This window comes from Pseudophryne corroboree, chromosome 11, assembly GCF_028390025.1.
Source record: "Pseudophryne corroboree isolate aPseCor3 chromosome 11, aPseCor3.hap2, whole genome shotgun sequence".
Lineage (NCBI taxonomy): Eukaryota > Metazoa > Chordata > Amphibia > Anura > Myobatrachidae > Pseudophryne > Pseudophryne corroboree.
Window position 1 is genome coordinate 83,734,922 of NC_086454.1, and position 14,176 is coordinate 83,749,097.

At 41.3% G+C, this 14,176-nt stretch overlaps 2 pseudogenes; one reads left to right on the forward strand and one right to left on the reverse strand.

Moving 5' to 3' along the window:
* Window positions 1-1,828: 1,828 nt before the first annotated feature.
* LOC134971317 (5S ribosomal RNA) lies at window positions 1,829-1,947 on the reverse strand (annotated as a pseudogene).
* Window positions 1,948-13,755: 11,808 nt separating this feature from the next.
* LOC134971318 (5S ribosomal RNA) lies at window positions 13,756-13,874 on the forward strand (annotated as a pseudogene).
* The last annotated feature ends 302 nt before the right edge of the window (window positions 13,875-14,176 follow it).

A 14,176-nucleotide genomic window follows, 5' to 3' on the forward strand; every position in this document is an offset into this window, starting at 1 on the left:
TCTACCTGCAGGAAGAAGGGTAATCATCTCCACGTGCAGGAAGAAGTGTGATCATCTCCACCTGTAGGAAGAATGGACACCTGCACATGCAGGAAGAAGGGTTGACACCTGCACATGCAGAGAAAACAGGGAGGCAGGAGAATACGGAATAGTAACCTTCATATCCTCACATAGAAATGCAAGATCGACAAACTTTATGGTTGAGTAAACTTGTATATATTTTTAACATGTTCATAATGTTTGTGTTATTGAATGATAATCCCCCATTCCCCCATAGTTATATAAAGTAACATAGGCAAATAAAAAGTTTTCCCTAGGAGGCTGCTCACCTGTGTTTTGCATACCTCCCAACTATCCTGATTTTGGTGGGACAGTTCCACTTTTTGGGTTCTGTCCTCCTGTATTACTCACTGCTCTGCTTAGCAGTGTAAGCTATGATTAGTTTCAGTTGAGAGAGGGACTGGGGGCAGCCCAGCAGCTTCCGGAGAGACGGACATGTCCAGCAGTGTGACAAAGACAGGAGGCGTGGCTCACGCTAGCTCTTCTGCTCCACGGAAGGTTTCTGTTCTCCCCGATCTCACCTTAGAAATTTTTTTAATCAAAACTGTTATTTTTTTTTTGTAATAGTCTCAATGGGTGGTAGTGCCTGAATTAAATGTAAGCCCTTAAAGGTTTGGGAGTCACTGCCCTAAAGGGAGAAATGTCACAATGAGACAGAATTAAGTGAATCATTCCGACCCGTTCGCATGCCGCAGTTTGTCGCAGCGGTGCGTACGGGTCAGAACTGTGCATGCACAGCGGCCACATTGTGCACGCGCGCAGTGATGCTGCCATCAGAAAAAGTGATCGCAGCGACGTTCGCAAGAAGACTGACAGGCGGGAGGCGTGGTGAGGCGAACGCAGGCGTGTCCAGGTATTTGGAGGGCGGATGTTTGACGTCAATTCCGGGAACTTCATTGCTGGATCCGTCGCACAGGATAAGTAAGTCTGACCCTGGTCTTCTTTTGCTCAAAACTTTTTTTGCATAGCAGGGCTGCACAAGTGATCGCAGCCTTGCTATGCAAAAAATCCCTCCCCATAGGCGACATCTAGTTGATCGCACCGGCTGCAAAAAGTAGCTTTGTGCGATCAACTCGGAACGACCCCCTAAATGCATAAAACGCTGTAAATGTAAAACACACTGCTATACACCCCACAAAATAAAACTAAAAATAAATTAATATTCTAACTACACACAGCTACAATGAGGTAAGAATGAACTATAACATTAATGTATTGGGGGTATACCGCACTGGAGAATGGTAAGGTATCTAATAGATATTGTTAGAACCAAAATACATAATACAACGAGAAAATCTGAGTTTTCTAATGTTATCTTGAGTTTGGTGGTGCACCCTGAGTCAGTGGTAAGACATACAACAAAAGGGAGAGAAGAAGACTCTTTTGTGGGTGCACTCTTGTATGTTTAAGAGGTCTCAGAAGAGACAATAAGTAAAGATTATAAATGAATTTTTAAATATAACTTTTATTAACAATAATTGATAAAATAGTAGAGTTTACTGTCAAAAATTGGAGGTAGGGGTGGGGGGAAGGGTGGGGGGGAGTTGGGGAAAAGAAAGGGGGAACACAGAACAAATTAATTACAGTGTAAATACTGAATATTGTTCTGGAATGCCTGGGTGCGATAATAACAGCTGGAGACCCTGAAAATTGAAGCGTTTTTATTCTCTCATGAGCGATGATGAGGAGACAGATGGGATGATTAAAGATGGAATGAGCAAGATGAATCTGCTGTCAGTGTTAGACGCTGAGCAAAACCGTCCAGGAATTTCTACTAAACTGAGTATTCCTCGAGAGTCTCCCACTCGAGTACTGACCCAGCCCTACACTGCTTAGCTTCCAAGATCGGAAGGATTCGGGCGTTACCAGTGTGGTATGATAGTAGAAAAAATATTAGATATCGAGGGCTCGAGAATCACTGATGAGAGTTCACGAAAATGGAGAAATAAAAGAAAAGACAAGAGAATGAGTGGAGGAGGAAAATAGGGGATCTGCTGCCACCGTTAGACCGGGATAATTACCCCTGAATCAGTGGTGAGAGTCCTGAAGATAGTATAAAGTGAGGAAAAGGAAACGATACTGATAGGTAAAAAAAAAAAAAAAATTTTTTTGAGATTGGTTGATAGACAATGGGCTGCTTGATTGCAGGATGCTGATAGTACCTATGATAAAGGTACTAGGTGTGATAAAAAGCAATTTGTACACAATTAGCAGTCAAATAAATTGATTAGACCCATACATCACCATCAATTTGCTACTATCAGATTATTATAATTATACCAAAATGGTATCAGGTGGAAAAAGAAGGAGAAAATGAACAACAGTTTCTTATTTGTGTTCCGCTGTATGCAGAGCTGCAGAAATACTATATAATATGATTGCAAGATGCTGATAGTACCTATGATAAAGGTACTTGGTGTGATAAAGAGCAATTGTACACAATTAGCAGATAATTAAATTGATTGGAACCATGCATCACCATCAATTTGATGCTGACAGATTATTGCACATTGTACCAAAATGGTATCAGGTGAAAAGAGAAAGAGATAATGAACAACAGTTGATTATACAGAGCTGCAGCAATGCTATATAATACGCAGTATAGAGGATAGTGATAAATTGCTCAGCCAAATGATTAGATCAAAATGACTGAAAATAAAGGTTTAAACAGTATCCTATGTGGTATTAAGCCGCTAAATGCCGACTATCTGTAAAACGGGTACTTGCAAAAAACAGCTTGATGAATGCTATTATCAAATATAAATATGCAAAAAGATGCTGATATTGAGCAGATATTACCCGGAATTGTATGGAACGATCAGTCACTAATATGAGCAGGATACTTTCTGAGTGCGGAATGTCCGTGTCAAAGTCCAGGCAAATTGAAGATGCAGGATACACTGGTTCCCAGGAGCTGAGCAGTTCGTTTATAGCCGCACTGCCGATCAAAGTACCTGATGTATTGTGGAGACGTGGTCAGGTTGGCTGAGGAGAAGAGAGACACAATGTTCCTGGTCCCATCGCGGCAGTATCTAGCGGCGGCGGGTTGCTGCAGCGGCTGCTGGGGAAAGAGCGGCTCGTGGTTCAGGATGTCCGGAATCAGCTGTCACACCCAGGCAGTGGGGATAGGGAACGGAAAACTAGTTTCACCCGTTCACCGGGCTTGATCACTTCCTGTTCCCAGAGGGGATAGTGCAGGCTTTATCTTGCAAGGGAGCTGGTCGTTGTCCAATCAAAAGGGAGGCGTGTCCTGTGTTTGTAAATTGCTGCACAGGTGGAACGGTTGTTCTGTTTAGTATTGGTTCCCTATTATGCTTGCAATTAGTGGCCCATTGCACAAAAGGAAAAAACAGAGAGTATGTGTGAGAAATATACAAGGTTATTAGATAAAAAATGAGCATCTTGCTTATTATATAAGTGGGCATAGTGAAAAAATGGAAATAAAAATAAAAATAAATAAAAATAAAATGGGGAAAATTAGCAAAAAAGAATAAATGAATGAAAATAATAAAATTGAAGCTTTCACAAATTGTTTATGAAATATTTAGATGATAAGAATAGATTAAATTTAAGTATAATAAATGATAATTGCTGGAAAAATATGTTAGGACAGCATATCTTGTCTGGAGTTATAAACAAACACGTTGTAAACATTGCATGAGGATATTAATAAATATGTTAATTTGGATTAATAATGCAAGTGACGTCGATGGAAGTGGTGGGAATGATTGTGAGAAAGGATGGTATGGAAAGGATGGGGAGTGAGGTGGAAAGGAATGGGGGGGATGGAGTGGGGGGGGGGGGAAAGGCGGGGGAGAGAGGGGGAAGGGGGGAGGGGGTTTAAGATTGTGGGGTGTTGGGGTGTTGGGATATGGGGTGTTGGGATATGGTTGGGGTGTTGTGGTTTGCAGTGTGGTGGGAATGTGTGTGTGGTGTCGAAGGTGATGATCTTGTGTGGGCGAGAAGTATAATGATATGGTGAGATGAGGAAGGGGAGTAGAGATGTAAGGGATAGGAGTGGGTTGACAATGGGAGTGCTGTGTGGAAACGTGTTAGTAGGTTGTGAAATATGTCGGAATTTGCTGGGTCACTGTAATGGGATGGATGTGAGGTGCATGTGAATGGACTGCGGATGTGATGGTGCCGAGTATGTGGTGGAGGTGGGCGTGAAAGTGCTGATGAAAGAAGGGTGAATGTGATGTGTTATGAATAGGGGTGTACTGGATGTGAGTGTACTGAGGGGTGTAAGGGAAGGAAGCGAGGACACTTGATGGGTGCTATATAGAAAGTAGGTTACAGAAATGCACTGTAATTGATGTATTCATTCAGACCCAATGGTTTGAGACAACCTAACCTGAAAGTCCATTCACTTTCCTTCTTAATAAGTTCTTTGCTTAAGTCACCACCGCGTATGCCTAGATGGACCCTATCTAGGCCAAAGGCGCGCATATCACTTGGTGAGTCATGATGTGCAGCATGGTAGTGTCTGGCTACTGATGTTAGTTTTTTGCCTTTTTGAAGATCTGACGATGAGTTGCGAATGGAGCCCATATGTTCTAAAATCCTAGTTTTGAATTTTCTAGTCGTCATGCCTACATATCGTTGATTGCAAGGACAGGTTAGACAATAGACTACTCCTTGTGTGTCGCAGTTGAAGAAGTGTTGTATGGAAATATCCTTGCCATGTCTGTCCTTGACACAGTCAGTTATCTGTATCTGTGGGCAAGCCTTACATTGCCCACATGGAAAGGATCCCTTAGGGAGTTTGGATTTGGTCATTTCACGTGAAAAATGGCTCTGAACCAACGTGTCTTTGATGTTCTTGGATCTCCTCCAACTGATTTGTAAAGTGGGATCCAATAAAGGTGATAACTCTGGATCCAGATGTAGGACAGGTAGATGTTTCTGAATGGCCTTTTTTAGTAGACGCCATTCGGGACAGAAGGTCCCTACAAATCGAATCTTGGTGTCAGCCTTTTGTTCTTGGAGTTTGTCCTGGAAGATCAGGGATTCCCTGTTGGTTTTTGAAATAGATTGTTGAGCTCTCTTCAGAGAGCGTTTACTGTATCCCCGAGCTTGTAACCTGGTCATAAGTTCTCTGCTTTTCTGTTTGAACACCTTCTCCTCTGTGCAGTTGCGTCTAAGACGAAGAAATTCCCCTTTTGGGATGTTTTCAATAGTAGGTGGGAAATGTGAGCTTGTTTGGTGCAATATACTGTTTGTGGCTGTATCCTTACGAAAGAGTTCTGTAGCCAAAGTCCCACTTGTTGTCTTGTAGATATTCAAGTCCAAAAAAGATATCTTGTCTCTGCTGATTGAGTGAGTGAGAAAAATGTTCAAATCGTTTACATTGAGGATGTTAATGAAGTCCAACAGGAGTTTCTCATCTCCTTCCCAGATCACAAAGATATCATCAATATATCTCAGCCAATTGATGATATGTTTTGTGTAGATATGATTATCATCGTTGAAGACTATTGTTTGTTCCCACCAGCCGAGGAACAGGTTGGCGTATGTGGGTGCACAGGCTGCACCCATTGCTGTTCCCCGAATTTGCTGAAAAAATTGGTCACCAAAGGTGAAATAATTTTTATTGAGAACAAAACTCAACATTTCACATAGGAAATCATGAAATACATTTTTTTCTTCCATATCCAGGAAGAATTTGGTGGCTTGTATTCCTTGTGAGTGTGAAATACTGCTATACAGGGCTTCCACATCTAAGGTGACTAGGATACAGTTCTCATTTAGACATATGTCATGTATTTTCCTTAGGAGATCAGAAGTGTCCTTAAGGTAGGAGGGTAATGTCATGACATGGTCTCTGAGATGTAAATCCAGAAATTTGCTTGGGGTTTCCAAGAGTCCCCCATTCCCTGACACTATGGGTCTCCCAGGTGGTTTGTTGATATTCTTGTGTATTTTTGGCAATAAGTAAAAGGTAGGAACCCTGGGATTCGAGACCTCAAGGTATTTAGCCTCTTGTTGTGTGATAGCTCCAGTGGCAAATGCCTCTGTAATCATGTGCATGTATTGCTTGTGGAATTTTATTGTGGGATTAAGTGGCAATCTGATATAACAGGATGTGTCCAACAGTTGTCTCCGTGCTTCCTCTTCATACATTGCGATGGGCCATATGACAATGTTACCACCCTTATCCGAGGGTTTGATAACGGTGTCAGTCCATGTTTTAATCTCTTTAAGAGCTTGTCTCTCTCTGTATTTGAGATTTTTGGTGAGACATCTTTTGCGAGAATTGGTCTGGATCTCGTCAAATTCTTTGGAGACTAGATCCAAAAAGACCCTGATTTCTGGGCTGTTGGTGTCAGGAGGGAAAAAGGTGGACTTCAGTTTGCATGTGGGTCTTATTTTTCGTGAAGCAGGGATGTCCGAGGCTGATTCCATATGCAGCTCCTCCAGTATTTGGATAGCTGTATAATCTTCTTCGGTCAGTGGTGTTATTGATACACTAGGATCCTCCAAAGGTCCTGAATGGCTGGATAGTGAAGTCATAATACTTGAGTCAACAGAGGATTTAGCAAAAAAAATTTTTAATAATAATTTACGGCCGAAGAGTCTGAGATCCTTCTCCCACAGAAACCTATCAAAGGGTGATGTGGGTGAAAAAGATAGACCCTTGCTAAGAACCTCTAATTGATCTTCCGTAATGATTTTGGTACTGAGGTTGATAATTTGTAATTTGTCGGTAGTTGTCACTTCCTGGTTGTCCGTACCGGATAGTGAGATGTTCTTGGGGTGGTACAATCTCGCTTGTTTCTGTCTGTGTTTCGTCCCCCCCCTTCTTGTCGGCCTTGTGGCTTGCTTCTGCCTCTGGTATGTTGGCCTCTCCCTAAAAAAGGGTCCTCACTTTTGTTGTATCTATGGGTGTGGGTACTTCCTTCAGGATGTTCCGTGGCGGAGTCTTCACTGTATGATGATTCTAATTCCGAAGAGCTCGGATCTTCTCTAGGTGGTCCTCCTCTAGGACGTGGAGTGGGAGAATGCCAACGAAAGATTTTTCCTAGGGAGAAGTCGTTTTTGTCTCGTAGGAATTTGGTGCGTTTCCTTTCTATAATATTGGTTTCATATATATCCAGATCTTTCTTGTATTTTTCAAATGTGTTTTGGAAAGATAGGTCTTTCTCCCAGGTTTCTAAGTTTTGACCCAATTCTTCGATATTTTTTTCTACTTGATCTAATATCAGATTGTCATGTTTGATCAAGATTAGAATTAGTTCATTAGAACATTTTAATAGGCTGTTTTCCCATTCAGTTTTAAGGTTGTCTGTGGCCAAAGGGAAGGAGGGGAAGATACGTGGTCGTAAGCCTCTGGGTGATAATTTATTTTTGTGGTAGTTTTCTAATGTAGTGATATCCCAGGTGAGCCTAATCCTTTTTTGAAGGTTTTTCTGTAATTTTGATAAATCAGATTTCCAGTCTTTGGGAGTGCTGGGATTGTGGAAGGTATCTGAAAAAATATCTCCAAATTCCTCTACGTTTCTACGTTTGGATGTTAGTTCAGTTTTTAATGAAAATGCTGTCATTGCCTTGAATATAACAATATACAGTGGGGGGAAAAAATGAAAAGAGGAAAGGGAATGTTGTTATAACAGAAGCGACTACTATACAAAAGGAAAGAGATCCTATAGCAAGGTATATAAATCCGTGCAAGGTATGGAAAACTGAGTCTTAGCTCAGTGTACTGAATACATGAATGTATTGGGGGTATACCGCACTGGAGAATGGTAAGGTATCTAATAGATATTGTTAGAACCAAAATACATAATACAACGAGATTGTATTTTGGTTCTAACAATATCTATTAGATACCTTACCATTCTCCAGTGCGGTATACCCCCAATACATTCATGTATTCAGTACACTGAGCTAAGACTCAGTTTTCCATACCTTGCACGGATTTATATACCTTGCTATAGGATCTCTTTCCTTTTGTATAGTAGTCGCTTCTGTTATAACAACATTCCCTTTCCTCTTTTCATTTTTTCCCCCCACTGTATATTGTTATATTCAAGGCAATGACAGCATTTTCATTAAAAACTGAACTAACATCCAAACGTAGAAACGTAGAGGAATTTGGAGATATTTTTTCAGATACCTTCCACAATCCCAGCACTCCCAAAGACTGGAAATCTGATTTATCAAAATTACAGAAAAACCTTCAAAAAAGGATTAGGCTCACCTGGGATATCACTACATTAGAAAACTACCACAAAAATAAATTATCACCCAGAGGCTTACGACCACGTATCTTCCCCTCCTTCCCTTTGGCCACAGACAACCTTAAAACTGAATGGGAAAACAGCCTATTAAAATGTTCTAATGAACTAATTCTAATCTTGATCAAACATGACAATCTGATATTAGATCAAGTAGAAAAAAATATCGAAGAATTGGGTCAAAACTTAGAAACCTGGGAGAAAGACCTATCTTTCCAAAACACATTTGAAAAATACAAGAAAGATCTGGATATATATGAAACCAATATTATAGAAAGGAAACGCACCAAATTCCTACGAGACAAAAACGACTTCTCCCTAGGAAAAATCTTTCGTTGGCATTCTCCCACTCCACGTCCTAGAGGAGGACCACCTAGAGAAGATCCGAGCTCTTCGGAATTAGAATCATCATACAGTGAAGACTCCGCCACGGAACATCCTGAAGGAAGTACCCACACCCATAGATACAACAAAAGTGAGGACCCTTTTTTAGGGAGAGGCCAACATACCAGAGGCAGAAGCAAGCCACAAGGCCGACAAGAAGGGGGGGGACGAAACACAGACAGAAACAAGCGAGATTGTACCACCCCAAGAACATCTCACTATCCGGTACGGACAACCAGGAAGTGACAACTACCGACAAATTACAAATTATCAACCTCAGTACCAAAATCATTACGGAAGATCAATTAGAGGTTCTTAGCAAGGGTCTATCTTTTTCACCCACATCACCCTTTGATAGGTTTCTGTGGGAGAAGGATCTCAGACTCTTCGGCCGCAAATTATTATTAAAAATTTTTTTTGCTAAATCCTCTGTTGACTCAAGTATTATGACTTCACTATCCAGCCATTCAGGACCTTTGGAGGATCCTAGTGTATCAATAACACCACTGACCGAAGAAGATTATACAGCTATCCAAATACTGGAGGAGCTGCATATGGAATCAGCCTCGGACATCCCTGCTTCACGAAAAATAAGACCCACATGCAAACTGAAGTCCACCTTTTTCCCTCCTGACACCAACAGCCCAGAAATCAGGGTCTTTTTGGATCTAGTCTCCAAAGAATTTGACGAGATCCAGACCAATTCTCGCAAAAGATGTCTCACCAAAAATCTCAAATACAGAGAGAGACAAGCTCTTAAAGAGATTAAAACATGGACTGACACCGTTATCAAACCCTCGGATAAGGGTGGTAACATTGTCATATGGCCCATCGCAATGTATGAAGAGGAAGCACGGAGACAACTGTTGGACACATCCTGTTATATCAGATTGCCACTTAATCCCACAATAAAATTCCACAAGCAATACATGCACATGATTACAGAGGCATTTGCCACTGGAGCTATCACACAACAAGAGGCTAAATACCTTGAGGTCTCAAATCCCAGGGTTCCTACCTTTTACTTATTGCCAAAAATACACAAGAATATCAACAAACCACCTGGGAGACCCATAGTGTCAGGGAATGGGGGACTCTTGGAAACCCCAAGCAAATTTCTGGATTTACATCTCAGAGACCATGTCATGACATTACCCTCCTACCTTAAGGACACTTCTGATCTCCTAAGGAAAATACATGACATATGTCTAAATGAGAACTGTATCCTAGTCACCTTAGATGTGGAAGCCCTGTATAGCAGTATTTCACACTCACAAGGAATACAAGCCACCAAATTCTTCCTGGATATGGAAGAAAAAAATGTATTTCATGATTTCCTATGTGAAATGTTGAGTTTTGTTCTCAATAAAAATTATTTCACCTTTGGTGACCAATTTTTTCAGCAAATTCGGGGAACAGCAATGGGTGCAGCCTGTGCACCCACATACGCCAACCTGTTCCTCGGCTGGTGGGAACAAACAATAGTCTTCAACGATGATAATCATATCTACACAAAACATATCATCAATTGGCTGAGATATATTGATGATATCTTTGTGATCTGGGAAGGAGATGAGAAACTCCTGTTGGACTTCATTAACATCCTCAATGTAAACGATTTGAACATTTTTCTCACTCACTCAATCAGCAGAGACAAGATATCTTTTTTGGACTTGAATATCTACAAGACAACAAGTGGGACTTTGGCTACAGAACTCTTTCGTAAGGATACAGCCACAAACAGTATATTGCACCAAACAAGCTCACATTTCCCACCTACTATTGAAAACATCCCAAAAGGGGAATTTCTTCGTCTTAGACGCAACTGCACAGAGGAGAAGGTGTTCAAACAGAAAAGCAGAGAACTTATGACCAGGTTACAAGCTCGGGGATACAGTAAACGCTCTCTGAAGAGAGCTCAACAATCTATTTCAAAAACCAACAGGGAATCCCTGATCTTCCAGGACAAACTCCAAGAACAAAAGGCTGACACCAAGATTCGATTTGTAGGGACCTTCTGTCCCGAATGGCGTCTACTAAAAAAGGCCATTCAGAAACATCTACCTGTCCTACATCTGGATCCAGAGTTATCACCTTTATTGGATCCCACTTTACAAATCAGTTGGAGGAGATCCAAGAACATCAAAGACACGTTGGTTCAGAGCCATTTTTCACGTGAAATGACCAAATCCAAACTCCCTAAGGGATCCTTTCCATGTGGGCAATGTAAGGCTTGCCCACAGATACAGATAACTGACTGTGTCAAGGACAGACATGGCAAGGATATTTCCATACAACACTTCTTCAACTGCGACACACAAGGAGTAGTCTATTGTCTAACCTGTCCTTGCAATCAACGATATGTAGGCATGACGACTAGAAAATTCAAAACTAGGATTTTAGAACATATGGGCTCCATTCGCAACTCATCGTCAGATCTTCAAAAAGGCAAAAAACTAACATCAGTAGCCAGACACTACCATGCTGCACATCATGACTCACCAAGTGATATGCGCGCCTTTGGCCTAGATAGGGTCCATCTAGGCATACGCGGTGGTGACTTAAGCAAAGAACTTATTAAGAAGGAAAGTGAATGGACTTTCAGGTTAGGTTGTCTCAAACCATTGGGTCTGAATGAATACATCAATTACAGTGCATTTCTGTAACCTACTTTCTATATAGCACCCATCAAGTGTCCTCGCTTCCTTCCCTTACACCCCTCAGTACACTCACATCCAGTACACCCCTATTCATAACACATCACATTCACCCTTCTTTCATCAGCACTTTCACGCCCACCTCCACCACATACTCGGCACCATCACATCCGCAGTCCATTCACATGCACCTCACATCCATCCCATTACAGTGACCCAGCAAATTCCGACATATTTCACAACCTACTAACACGTTTCCACACAGCACTCCCATTGTCAACCCACTCCTATCCCTTACATCTCTACTCCCCTTCCTCATCTCACCATATCATTATACTTCTCGCCCACACAAGATCATCACCTTCGACACCACACACACATTCCCACCACACTGCAAACCACAACACCCCAACCATATCCCAACACCCCATATCCCAACACCCCAACACCCCACAATCTTAAACCCCCTCCCCCCTTCCCCCTCTCTCCCCCGCCTTTCCCCCCCCCCCCACTCCATCCCCCCCATTCCTTTCCACCTCACTCCCCATCCTTTCCATACCATCCTTTCTCACAATCATTCCCACCACTTCCATCGACGTCACTTGCATTATTAATCCAAATTAACATATTTATTAATATCCTCATGCAATGTTTACAACGTGTTTGTTTATAACTCCAGACAAGATATGCTGTCCTAACATATTTTTCCAGCAATTATCATTTATTATACTTAAATTTAATCTATTCTTATCATCTAAATATTTCATAAACAATTTGTGAAAGCTTCAATTTTATTATTTTCATTCATTTATTCTTTTTTGCTAATTTTCCCCATTTTATTTTTATTTATTTTTATTTTTATTTCCATTTTTTCACTATGCCCACTTATATAATAAGCAAGATGCTCATTTTTTATCTAATAACCTTGTATATTTCTCACACATACTCTCTGTTTTTTCCTTTTGTGCAATGGGCCACTAATTGCAAGCATAATAGGGAACCAATACTAAACAGAACAACCGTTCCACCTGTGCAGCAATTTACAAACACAGGACACGCCTCCCTTTTGATTGGACAACGACCAGCTCCCTTGCAAGATAAAGCCTGCACTTTCCCCTCTGGGAACAGGAAGTGATCAAGCCCGGTGAACGGGTGAAACTAGTTTTCCGTTCCCTATCCCCACTGCCTGGGTGTGACAGCTGATTCCGGACATCCTGAACCACGAGCCGCTCTTTCCCCAGCAGCCGCTGCAGCAACCCGCCGCCGCTAGATACTGCCGCGATGGGACCAGGAACATTGTGTCTCTCTTCTCCTCAGCCAACCTGACCACGTCTCCACAATACATCAGGTACTTTGATCGGCAGTGCGGCTATAAACGAACTGCTCAGCTCCTGGGAACCAGTGTATCCTGCATCTTCAATTTGCCTGGACTTTGACACGGACATTCCGCACTCAGAAAGTATCCTGCTCATATTAGTGACTGATCGTTCCATACAATTCCGGGTAATATCTGCTCAATATCAGCATCTTTTTGCATATTTATATTTGATAATAGCATTCATCAAGCTGTTTTTTGCAAGTACCCGTTTTACAGATAGTCGGCATTTAGCGGCTTAATACCACATAGGATACTGTTTAAACCTTTATTTTCAGTCATTTTGATCTAATCATTTGGCTGAGCAATTTATCACTATCCTCTATACTGCGTATTATATAGCATTGCTGCAGCTCTGTATAATCAACTGTTGTTCATTATCTCTTTCTCTTTTCACCTGATACCATTTTGGTACAATGTGCAATAATCTGTCAGCATCAAATTGATGGTGATGCATGGTTCCAATCAATTTAATTATCTGCTAATTGTGTACAATTGCTCTTTATCACACCAAGTACCTTTATCATAGGTACTATCAGCATCTTGCAATCATATTATATAGTATTTCTGCAGCTCTGCATACAGCGGAACACAAATAAGAAACTGTTGTTCATTTTCTCCTTCTTTTTCCACCTGATACCATTTTGGTATAATTATAATAATCTGATAGTAGCAAATTGATGGTGATGTATGGGTCTAATCAATTTATTTGACTGCTAATTGTGTACAAATTGCTTTTTATCACACCTAGTACCTTTATCATAGGTACTATCAGCATCCTGCAATCAAGCAGCCCATTGTCTATCAACCAATCTCAAAAATTTTTTTTTTTTTTTTTTTTACCTATCAGTATCGTTTCCTTTTCCTCACTTTATACTATCTTCAGGACTCTCACCACTGATTCAGGGGTAATTATCCCGGTCTAACGGTGGCAGCAGATCCCCTATTTTCCTCCTCCACTCATTCTCTTGTCTTTTCTTTTATTTCTCCATTTTCGTGAACTCTCATCAGTGATTCTCGAGCCCTCGATATCTAATATTTTTTCTACTATCATACCACACTGGTAACGCCCGAATCCTTCCGATCTTGGAAGCTAAGCAGTGTAGGGCTGGGTCAGTACTCGAGTGGGAGACTCTCGAGGAATACTCAGTTTAGTAGAAATTCCTGGACGGTTTTGCTCAGCGTCTAACACTGACAGCAGATTCATCTTGCTCATTCCATCTTTAATCATCCCATCTGTCTCCTCATCATCGCTCATGAGAGAATAAAAACGCTTCAATTTTCAGGGTCTCCAGCTGTTATTATCGCACCCAGGCATTCCAGAACAATATTCAGTATTTACACTGTAATTAATTTGTTCTGTGTTCCCCCTTTCTTTTCCCCAACTCCCCCCCACCCTTCCCCCCCACCCCTACCTCCAATTTTTGACAGTAAACTCTACTATTTTATCAATTATTGTTAAT